A 12,600-nucleotide genomic window follows, 5' to 3' on the forward strand; every position below is an offset into this window, starting at 1 on the left:
AGATTAACCTTTCTGAAGCATCTTTTTTTTTTTAAGTGTAGAATTTCTCTGAAAACCAAATATACATGTTTCCCCGTTGTCTTTTACATCAAGCCAAATCTCTCTAGACCCCTCGCTGCCCCACATGCCAATATACCACTGAATTCCAAGGGAAACCCTCTTCTCCTGCCAGGTCAGGTATCCTACTATCTCCACGTGGGCTCTGCTCATTCTTGCTTTTACATATTTCCTCATTTTTTCACCCCACATGAAGTGCCTTTCTCCTATCTCCTGCCCTATCAGAGTCTTCTTATCTTTAGAACACTAAATGAGGGCCAAGTTCCCCCATGAGACTTCCTGGGCTGCCCCAGATCACACTCATCTCTCCCTTCTCTCATACCTCTTTGGTCCTTTTACCTAGTTCTCTAGGGCTAAGGTCATAATTATTATTATTTTTGTTATGGGCTAGTACTAGCATTAAATCACTTTAAAGCAAAATCATTTTTTCGTATCCTCCCAATGTGACCATTTGTCATATTTGCCTATCCAATAACTGAATCACTTGCCCTCTTATTTTGGGAGAAACTTCATTATGTGAATCTTAGTGGAGGGCAGGGATCCACCAATGGAAGCTGAAGGGGACAGAAACTCTTATTTTCCTTCTCTCCATGCCTGGCAGACAGAGTGGGCACACAACCTGAGCTTAGTCATCCTGGAATTTTGGATTTGCAGAGTGAGCTGTCAAATTGTTCAGGGTGATGGTGGTAGCACTGTCAGTCTAGCACAGGGATGATTATCCACTGATAACCATTGTTAGTGGCAGCAGAGGAATTGGAGCCAGGAGTGGGGTCCTCCTTTGACTGATGTTGTGATCTAACTTCATCTACATTCTCCTCTGGACTCCCTTGATGGGATTGCTCATTTTCTTAGCCTGGTTCTCCAGCCTTCCTGCCAATTCTCTGAGCTTGGTGATAGCCTTTTAACACATTTTAAGTTAGAGTTGGCTTCTGTTGCTTGCAGTCAAGAATCATGCCTGCTACACTTCACACTGTCTAGCACATGCTGAGCTCAGTTAAGATGTATTGACTTTACTTGGACCTGCATCAAATGGTCCAGCTCTATATTGGGAGCTGGAGTGAATTGTCAGACTAAAGTTTTCTATACCATGGCATGACAATTATTTGAAAAGTGAGGGATTCAACCAATGAATTCCCTCAAGTTTTAAATTTGTTTGAGGGAGTTTTCTTCTAGAGTTGATGGCATGACTGTAGATGGATAGAATTGTGGATGGAGGGTACTGATTGTTTAGCATCATAAATTTTTATTGCATGTTTGACTTTGAAGGTTAGACTTGGAGGGCTGATGGACTCTATCGCTTTGGGCTGCCCAAGGTCAGCTCTGGGATTCAACTCTTACCTTCCTTATAAGCTAGTAAGTTAGTCTGTTACTGCTTCATGGAATCTGGCAGAAGACACAAGACTTTTGGGTCTGAGACAAGGGACTTTATTATTCATGGCACATACTTATACTAAAAAATTATTTGGGCCGGGCACAGTGGCTCACACCTCTAATCCCAGCACTTTGGGAGTCCAAGGTGGGCAGATCACGAGGTCAAGAGACCGAGACCATCCTGGCCAACATAGTGAAACCCCGTCTCTACTAAAAGTACAAAAATTAGCCAGGCGTGGTGGCATGCACCTGTAGTCCCAGCTACTCGGGAGGCTGGGGCAGGAGAATTGCTTGAACCCTGGAGGTGGAGGTTGCAGTGAGCTGAGATTGTGCCACTGCACTCCAGCCTGGCGACAGAGCGAGACTCCGTCTCAAAAAAAAATTATTTGTTGGTTATTGAAAATTAACACTTAACTGGGTATCCTGTACTTTTATTTGCTAAATCTGGCAAATTTAGGCACAGCATACTGCATGTGCATCAGTATGTTTGTATTAGCTGGTGGTTAGGGCCTCTATGCTCGGCATACCAAGAAAGACAGACAGGAGCACAAGAGACCCAAGGGGCAGTGGTGGTGGCACTTAAGGCAGCTGAGAGACTGCAGGCATCTGTGGGCTCTAGCCACACACGTGCTTTTCATTAGTGGGTGCATAGGCTCCTGGTGACCTGCGCTCAGAGCCAGCAGCAATGGCCATGCCTTCTTTGCACTCAGCACCTACTCTGTGCTTGGGGGTTCTAGGCAGGGATGAAGGCAATGGTCTGATATTTGAGTGACAAATGTCTTCTTTATTTTGGTTCCCCCCACACCTTTCTTTCTTTTGCTCTTCGAGCCATTACAAAACATTTGAAACCAATTCTCGCATTACATTTCTCCTTGGATTATTTAGAGTGACGTCTCTTTTCCTGGCTAGACACTGACAGATACAGGTACAGTGGCACATTCTTGATTTATAAGCCTGTGAATTGTGGCTCACTTCTCAGCATGTAATGGATAAATAAGAAATGCTACTTAAAATAAATTAAATTATTGCTGGAGATTCATAGTTACAGGCAAAGGATAAAGTTATCTTAAAATGAATGAGAATCAAAGACACTAGGGGATGTCACAGGAAAACTTTTTTGAGCCAACTGTTAAAAAACTGTGGTATTTGGTGAGACATTATATACAGCTCAGAGAAGAAGGCAGTGGAAGATAGGTTATTATACCAAAAAAGTTTATTTTATTTTCAGTGCACTTCCATTCATAGCATTAATCACCATATCAGTGTTATTCTCTTCTATAAATCTCCACAAATGATGAAATGAAATACAATATCACATTCATAGGAGATGAGTATTTCAGCAGTGTGAGCATAAAAGTAAAAATGGATATTCTACAGTCATTGATTCAACAATACTTATTATGTGTTATGTGCAAAGCACAGGGTATAAGGCTTGTATTAGTAGAGTTAAAGTCACCTTCCAGATATAGTGTATCAGCATAAACGTAGTGATTCTTGAGGGAATCTCAAATCTTTTAGAATCTATGAGCTTGATCTCTCAGATGCTCTCAAGCATAACTTGTAAGAGCTGATTGCATCTGGGAAGTGGGTTGAGAACATAAGACACCAACTGATATTAATTAACATTGCTACTAGGTTGGCTAATAAGTACTGCTTCATTCATTGCTCCTGTTTTAGCAGCTGCTAGAGGAAGAGTACCCTCCCCCGGCCCACCTTCTGACTACCACCAATACAAAGGGGGATTCTGGAAAAACATCTCACCTAAAATATAGGTAGAGCAAACCTGCTTGAAGATTTAGTGGTTCCAAGTTTCCCAGTCTTTGATTTTAGGGATCTGTGATTTTAGGGATCTACTCATTAGTAGAGTCACGGCCAACTGCTACCCCTGTGATGGTTAATTTTATGTGTCAACTTGACTGAGCCACAGGGTGCCTAGACATTTTATCAAACTATCCTGGATGTGTCTATAAGGGTGTTTCTGAATGAGGTTAACATTTGAGTCAGTAGACTGACTAAAGCAAATTGCCCTCCCTTGATGTGTGTGGATCTCATCCAACCAATTCAAAATATACATAGGACAAAAAGGCTGAATAAGAGGGCACTCCTCCTGCCTGACTGATAAGCTGGGACATAGATGTTTTCTAGCATTCAGACTCTACTGAAACATCAATTCTTTTTGGGTCTCAGGCCTGCTGGCTTTCAGACTGGAACTTAACACCATCAGTTTCCTGGTTCTTAGGTTTTCAGACGTGAACCGCAATTACACATGAGCTTTCTTGGGTCTCCAGCTTACAAACTGCAAATCTTGGGACTTCTTAACCTCTGTAATCACATGGCTAATTCCTTGTAATAATTCTTTTTCTTTCTGTATATATGCATCCTATTGGTTCTGTTTCTCTGGAGAACACTGACTAATATACTCCCTAAATCAAAGTAACACAGATTCCTTGTGGGGGAGGGAGGATGCAAGGAGTTTATGAAAAGATCATTCTACCTTGAACTTAAAATATGGAGAGACAAAAAAGAAACATATGAAAAGTTAAATAATATAGTTGAAATAATTGCTCAAATACAAATAAAAAAGGTGTTAAATGTCAGTGCAAGAGTCCTTTAAATGGAAGGTACAAACAATAAATACATGTCCTTCATGCAGATGTCATCAGAGAAGGTGGGATTTGGAGAAAGAGGGATTTCAGATGCATCACAAAGAAGGAGTAAACAAAGAGATGACATTCTAAGGGTGGATGTCACAGAGGAAATTGTAGCACGGCAATGAGTAGATGTTAATAATTCTGGCAGAGTGTTGATTTGACGTAGGGGGAATAATGTTCACAGATGCCTGCTGCCCCCACTGCCCCCTCAAGTCTCTCGTGCTCCTGTCTGCCTTTCTGGGTATGTCCCCAAAACAAGGCCTTGGCCAGGCATGATGACTCATGCCTGTAATCCCAGCACTTTGGGAGGCTGAGGTGGGCAGATCACTTGAGGAAAGGAGTTCAAGACCAGCCTAACCAACATGGCGAAACCCAATCTCTACTAATATATAAAAATTAGCTGGGCATGGTGGCGTGAGCCTGTAATCCCAGATACTTGGGAGGCTGAGGCAGAAGAATCACTTGAACCTGGGAGGAGGAGGCTGCAGGGAGCCAAGATCACACCCCTGCACTCCAGCCTGGGTGACAGAGCGAGACCCTGTCAAAAAAAAAAAAAAAAAAGGAAAACAAGGCATTGACTACCAGCTAACACAGGTATGCTGAAGATGTTCCTGCAATGTGCTGGGCCTACATTTGCCAGTTTTAGCAAATAAAATAAAGACTACCCAGTTAAATTTTAATTTCAGATAAACAATACATAATTTTTCTTTTTTAGTGAAACTATGTGCTATGAGTAATAAAGTCCTTTGTCTCTGACCCAAGAGCCTTGTGTATTCTGCCAGATTAAAGATTGAAATGCAGACTGAGGTCAGATTGTGGAGGGCTTTGCAATTAATTGCAAGTGTCTGAAATTAATTTGATAGGCTCTATATTACTACTGAAGACTTACCTTCCAAATGATACTTGAGAGAAATTAGTTTGGTGGGTGTAGTGGGTTGATGGTGTACCCCTAAAAGATATGTCCCCATCTGGAAATTCAGAATATAACCTTATTTAGAATAAAGGATTTTGCAGATTTACTAAGTTAGGGCAGGGGTCCCCAGCCCCCAGTTCATGGCCTGTTCAGAACCGGGCTGCACAGCAGGAGGTGAGTGGTGGGCAAGAGAAGCTTCATCATTATTTACAGCCTCTCCCTGCCACTCACATTACTGTCTGAGCTCCACCTCCTGTCAGATCAGTGGCAGCATTAGACTCTCATAGGAGCGCCAAACCCTAATGTGAACTGTGCATGTGAGAGATCTAGGTTGCACACTCCTTGTGAGAATCTAATGCTTGATGATCTGTCACTGTCCCCCATCACCCCATCTAGTTGCAGGAAAATAAGCTCAGGGCTCCCACTGATTCTACATTATGGTGAGTTGCATAATAATATGTTACAATGTAATAATAATATAAATAAAGTGCACAATACATACAATGTTCTTGAATCATCCCCAAACCATCCTTCACAACCTGTTCTGTAGAAAAGTTGTCTTCCACAAAACCAGTCCCTTGTGCCAAAAAGGTTGGCGGTCCCTGAGTTAGGGATCTTGAGATAAGATCATAGGTTGGGCCTTAAATCCAATAACAGATGTCTTTATAGGTGACAAAAAAGAAGACACACAGAAACACAGAGGAGAAGGCCACGTGAAGATGGAAGCAGAGGTTGGAGTGATGCAGCCATAAGCCAAGAAATGCCAGAGAGGAAGTTCCTCCTACCCAGGAGAGAGCCATGGAACAGATTCTCCCCCAGAGTCTTCAGAAGGAACCAACCCTGCCCACACCTTGACTTTGGACTTCTGGCCTTCAGAACTGTGAGTGAATAAATTTCTGTTGTTTTAAGCCTCCACTTTGGTGATAATTTCTTACAGCAACCGTAGGAAATAGACGCAGTGCGGTGTAGGTAGGCTATACACGGCAATGAGTCTGGTGATGGGCAGATAGTGAAGAGTAGAATATTTTGGCAACCCAAGTTATTTCTATGAGCTCTATTTGATCAAGGACCATAGTTTCTCTGTGTTGATCTTTCATAAACTTTATCTACGTGACATGAACATGACTGGTTAAAAAATTGAAAAAAAAAGGGAGGTGGGGCAGGTGCAGTGGCTCAGGCCTGTAATCTCAGCACTTTGGGAGGCTGAGGTGGGTGGATCACCTGAGGTCAGGAGTTCCAGACCAGCCTGGCCAACATGGTGAAACCTCGTCTCTACTAAAATTACAAAATTAGCTGGGTATGGTAGCGGGTGCATGTAATCCCAGCTACTTGGGAGGCTGAGGCAGGAGAATTGCTTGAACCCGGGAGGGAGAGGTTGTAGTGAGCTGAGATCCTGCCACTGCACTCCAGCCTGGGCGACAGAGTAAGACTCTGTCTCAAAAACAAAACAAAACAACAACAACAACAAATTTAAAAAATGCAAATAGTCTGAATTTTAGGTAACATGAAATCCAGATTGTAGTAGAAATTTTTTTAAAAACCTCAATATTTGTAATTGTTGTGTTTAACTAAATTTATTGAGACTACAGTTGGCCCTTGAACAACATGGGTTTGAACTGCAAGGGTCCATTCATATGCAGGGATTTATTTCCTCAACCAAATGCAGATTGAAAATACAGTATTTGTCAGATACAGTGGCTCACACCTGTAATCCCAGCACTTTGGGAGGCCAAGGCAGGCGGATTGCCTGAGGTCAGGAGTTTGAGACCAGCTTGGCTAACATGGTGAAACGTCGTCTCTACTAAAAATACAGAAATTAGCCGGGCCTGGTGGCGCAGGCCTGTAATCCCAGCTACTCAGCAGGTTGAGGCAGGAGAATAACTTGAACCCGGGAGGTGGAGGTTGCAGTGAGCCGAGATCCCACCACTGCACTCCAGCCTGGGCGACAGAGCAAGACTCCATCTCAAAAAAAAACAAAAAACAAAAAACAAAGGAAAATACAGCATTTGTGGGATGTGAAACCCATGTATAGTGGGTTTTGCAAGGCTGACTGGGTGACTTGAGTATGCATAGATTTGAGTATGCTTGGGGTTGGTTGGGGCTGGAACCAATCCACCACATATATTGAGGGCTGACTGTATCTCTTTAAGTGGATGAATCCCTAAGGCCTGACCCTCCACATTGTCGTGTTTTGCCGCCTCTTCCTTCTTAATGTAGCCTACCCCCATGGTCATTCTGGAGGAATCTGTAGAGAGCTTCTGTATGTAACTGATATATAGAAGAGAGGAAAGATGCTCTGTTGAGTGGGACAAAGTGATTCAATCCTGTAAGTGAAAGTGGCCCAGGCCAGTGATGACATCCACAGTAACTACCTTTTTGAGAACTGGGAACTGTTGCAGACATTCATATGCACCATTCTGTTTCATTCCCCCAATGGCCTGTGAGGTGTGCTGTCATCCCCTATTGGAGAGGAAGATACGAAGAGGCTTTGAGGGATTAAGCAACTGGTCAGTGTCACACAGCTAGTAAAGGGACTTCTAGAATTTGAACCTAAGTTTCTCTGACTCCAAATCTTTATCTAACTCGTAATCGTCACCCTATTCTCTCTCCTCCTTTGAGTAATCATATAATCACAGACCTGCAGAACCTTCATGTTGGAAGTGCCATGAGAGATCGTTCAGATTAGGAGTGAGGTTTGTTTACATACCAAGCCCTCACAGTGTGATTTTTATCTGATCTCGGGCCGGGATCCAGGGTTTACCATGAAGACACCTTCCACATCCCTTTAGTTTTGCAGAGGCAAAGATAGCCTCTGGTGATCTGCATGGAGAGGATTTAATTGCTTCCATTTTTCTTTTAAGAGCAAAGAGCTTTCTAGGAAAAATAGCAGTATTTCAAAGGTCAAGGCTGATGGCTTGTGGGAAGAGCAGGAGAGATTGATTTATGGGGATTGGAACAGAAAACATGGTGTCTGGATGGCAATGAGACAAATAAAATACCAGGGCTTGGCTGACTGTATTCAAATTCTTGTCTGTGTGAGCCCTGGCTAGGGAGGGCTCCAAATAATGTTCAAGTCATTTAGTTGGAGACTGAGACTGGCATTTGCAAGAAGGATAGAAAAATTTAAAGCTAGAGTGGACAGGAAATAAAGGGTACTTTGGTTAGGATTAAAACTGGGACTCTACTTAATTTATTCATGCAGTCAACAGATCTTTTTGAGCCCTTGCCATGTGCCAGGCATTGTACTGGACACAGGAGAAACAATAGGAATTCCAACTTAACGTGGTCCCGGCCAGGCTGCACGGAGCTCACAGCCGAGTCAGGGAGACAGATGTTGGCCAAATAAACACAAATTAGTTATTTAATTACAATTTAGTAAGTGCTGCAAAGAAGTACAGGATGCTATAGGAATGCATATGGAGAGGCTGTGACCCAGTCTTGGGGTCAGGGAAGGGGTTGGTGATGCTTAGGCTGCTGTCTGAAGGATGTGTAAAAAAGGCTGAGCGTGTGTGCAGAGCGGGAGCTTTCTAGACAGATTGGAAGGAGCAGCTAGGTTCAAGGAGTTGGAAGGCAGAGAGGGGTGCAGAGCAAAAAGGAGGGGATGAGAAGCTGGATCAACCGGGGTCTTGTATGCATTTTGGATTTTATCCTGAGAGCAAAGAGAAGTCATTGGGGGGTTTTAAGCAGGGACATGATTGATCTGGCAGGAGGCCAGGGAGGGATTTAGGCCAAATGCTCATTGGTAATGATGAGTTGTCACTTGCCAGGCCTTGGACTTTTTGCCTAAAATGGCTTGGATGCCAACAGGGATAGCTGTGGACAAAGTAGGATGTGGGGTTTCTGGGTCCTGCCCACCTGCTCAACAGAATCGTAACCAACCCTACCTTATGGGTAGCAGAATTATCTGCCCCGGGGCCTGGAGTTTATGCAGCAGAGCTTCTCTAGTTCCTGCCAGGGAGTGACCTGGATACTCTGTCTGTGGCAAGTTCCCATTGGAAGAGACAGGCACTTGTAGTAGAAGTTCTCAGAGGAAAGTCTGGGATTGCTGGAGATGAGCGGCCAATTCTAGGGCCAGGGCAGAATTGGTCTGAGCAAATCACCTACCTATAGGCAATTTCCCCAGTGAAGCAGGCAAGGGCTGGTCTTGAGTTGAACAGAGGTTTCCTTCAAAGGCCACAGTGGACTCAGCTCAAATAGCCCTTCAGTGCAGAGGCTACAGGGTGAGAGATGTTGCTTCGTTTCCTTTTGTCCTTTTCCTTAACCCAGCTGGCAGATTGCTGTGGTGCTCCATAAGAAATAGATTTAGGGCCAGGTGCAGTGGCTCACACCTGTAATCCCAGCACTTTGGGAGGCTGAGGTGGGTGGATCACTGGATCAAGAGATTGAGACCATCCTGGCTAACATGATGAAACTCCATCTCTACTAAAAATACAAAAATCAGCTGGGCATAATGGCGCACGCCTGTAGTCGCAGCTACTCAGGAGGCTGAGGCAGGAGAATTGCTTGAACCCGGGAGGGGGAGGTTGCAGTGAGCTGAGATCGCACCACTGCACTCCAGCCTGGCAACAGAGTGAGACTCTGTCTCAAAAAAAAAAAGAAAAAAAAAAGAAATAGATTATAGATTTAGGTGGAAACTACTGTAGTAGGGAACAAAATGCTCATGTTTCTAATAAGCTTGTGATGTTTAATCCAAGGACTTGAATCTAGACAGTGGCATGGCTTTCTGAGGACGCATAATACAGACTATAGATGCTCGAGGCACAGGCTTGGTGGTACCTAGAGCAGCAGAGGCACATAGTTTAGACAGATTTAGGGTTTGTTTTCTACTTAGAGACATAAGGGGAATAACACTAACATGCATACAGTGCTTCTTATGTGTGTAAGCCCTTCTCATATGTGGTCTCATTCACTCTTTTTTTTTTGAAGACTGGGTTTCACTCTGTTACCCAGGCTGATGGCATGATCACAGCTCATTGCAGCCTCGACCTCCCAGGCTCAAGCGATTCTCTTGCCTCAGCCGCCTGAGAAGCTGGGACAACAGGCATGCACCACCATGCCTCGCTAATTTTTTATTTTTCTTAGAGTTGGGTTTTCACTATATTGCCCAGGCTGGTCTCAAACTCCTGAGCTGAAGCAATCCTCCTGGGTTAGCCTCCCAAATTGCTGGGATTACAGACATGAGCCACTGCACCTGGCCGTGTCATCTCTTTTAATCTCTACAACTACCCTATAAGGTAGATGCTACCGTAACATCTTCATTGTACAGATGAGGAAACCACAGCAAAGAGTGGATACTTTACTGTGAGTGTCAGAACTGGGATCTGAACCCAGGGGTCTGATGCCAAAGGCCATGAGGTCACCCACTCTCTAGAATAAAGAACAGGGCACTGGGCTTGGGGCCACCCATTCTGGAGAGTGCATTGTATAAATGGCAGAGGGACACTGTGTCATTAGCCAGAGCACACACCCTGGCTTTGAGGTACCAGGGACTCAGGGATCAAGAGGAAGATGGAGATTGAAAATGTAATTTTGAAGACTTTGTTGTATTTAGAAGACACAGAATAAGAGATCCTCAGAAATGGCCCGTGAACTAGAAGGGTCACTAAAAATTTTAAGTAATCACAATTATTTCAAATGCCCCTTTATGAGAGAGGAGTTAATTGATAGAGCTTCTGCCGCACACACACAAAACCCAAGCTGGGTACAAATTAACCCTTTATTGTGTGGTATCTCTCAGATAAATTTTAGTTCACAACAGCAACCCTTTTAGATTTGCTGATAGCCTGGAAAGAGGGAAACCATGAATTATTTTCTTTTTTCTTCTCTCTATTTTCTGTCTACTTCCTTCTCTGAGAATCACCAATGGCCAGCTATGCTCTACACCCAAGACTAGATGTGTGCAGCCTGGGCCCCACTTATCTGTGGGATCTCCAGCCAAATAAGGGAGTGAGTGCTTGTTTTGGAAGCTGCTGCAGAGGTCACATCTGGTTCTGAAATTGCTTCTGTTTTCCAAATTCTGAGACTGGAAGGAAATGTGGATCTTTGGAAATGCGTGACTCACGGGCTGCTAGGGCTGACTGGCCCCAGCTTTGGAGGTGCTGAGGGAGCTTCACTGGATCCAGGGCCCACCTCTCAAGACCCAGGCACCAGGCATCTTCCACTGGGGCCAAGCAGCTGCAGCAGCAGGACATGGGACTGGGAGCTGTTCTGATCCACGCTGTGCAACTTACATGACAAGGATAGCGGGAGATTCATTTTGTAAAGCCTTGATTTCTCTATGAATATAAGGCATTGAATTGATAGAGGAGTGAGTTTAAAATTTTATATGGTGATGAGCTATTTTATATCTGGAGTACATTGAATTAGTTAATCTGCTGCGTCTAGTGAAATGAGACACTGTGTATAATTGGAAGTGAAAAAATAAATGAAGTGGCTTTTTGATTCAGTATTCATTGTGACACTGGGATAAATTTAATTAAAAGATTTCTGGGGACAACAGACAAGACATCTGTAAAAGTTCTAAAGACTGAACTCCTCCCTCATTCATTCCATGCGGATTTATAGAAGCAGTGGCAAGGATTGAAAGTCAGCCACCTGGATTTGCTGGAATAATTAGATATTAAAGAAATTTAGAACTCTAATCTTACATCTTCACCAAACTAAATTCCAGATTGAAGAAAAGAGTTAAATATAACTCGTATACTTACAAGGATGAGACAAAAAAACAAGTAAAAATCGCATAACAACCCAGGACTCTAAACATAACCCAAATCAGAAATCATACAGGAAATATTCACAGATTTGATTTCCAAAAAATTCAAAACAAAGCAAAGCAAAACTAAAGCACATTATGTCAAAAGACAATATAAACAAAATTCAAGGATAAACAAAACCCTTGGAAAATATTTGCAGCCTATGCAATAAAGGGTTGAATTCTTTAATATATAAAGAGCTCTTACAATTTAACAAGGAAAGGCAAACACACAGTGGAAAGAGAGACAAAGAGTGTAAAAAGAGCTGAAGATGTACCTATTGTCAATAAGTTTATGAAGTGACGGTCCATTTTGCTAGTAATCAAATATGCTTAAATAGCAAGGGGCCTGTTTAGTCTATCAGAAGACAAAGAAGAAAATAGAATGATAGTATGCAATGATATGAGGATACGGGGACATCCGTACTAATTTCAAACATTGTTATTGGGAAGGTAAATTGACATAGGTTCTTGGGGATGGGGAGAGATTTGTTAAAGGATACAAAATTACAGCTAAATAGAAAGGGTCTAGTGTTCTACAGCACTCTAGGATGACTATAGTTAACAATAATATTTATCTAGTTCAAGTAGCTAGAAGGAAGATATTGAATGTTCCCAACACAAAGATATGATAAATGTTTGTGATGATGGGTATGCTAATTACCCTGATCTGATCACTTAGTGTTGCATGTTTGGAAACATCGCTATGTACCCCAGAAGTATGTACAATTATTATGTGTCAACAAAAAAATATTTATAGTTAAAAAAAAAACCTAACGTGTGTTCTTCTGGAGAGCAATGCGGCCATCTGTATCAAAGCTTACAATATGCCCATGCTAAGTTTTACTTTCATTTAT

The sequence above is a fragment of the Hylobates moloch genome, unplaced genomic scaffold (genome assembly GCF_009828535.3).
Source record: "Hylobates moloch isolate HMO894 unplaced genomic scaffold, HMol_V3 SCAFFOLD_22, whole genome shotgun sequence".
Classification (NCBI taxonomy): domain Eukaryota; kingdom Metazoa; phylum Chordata; class Mammalia; order Primates; family Hylobatidae; genus Hylobates; species Hylobates moloch.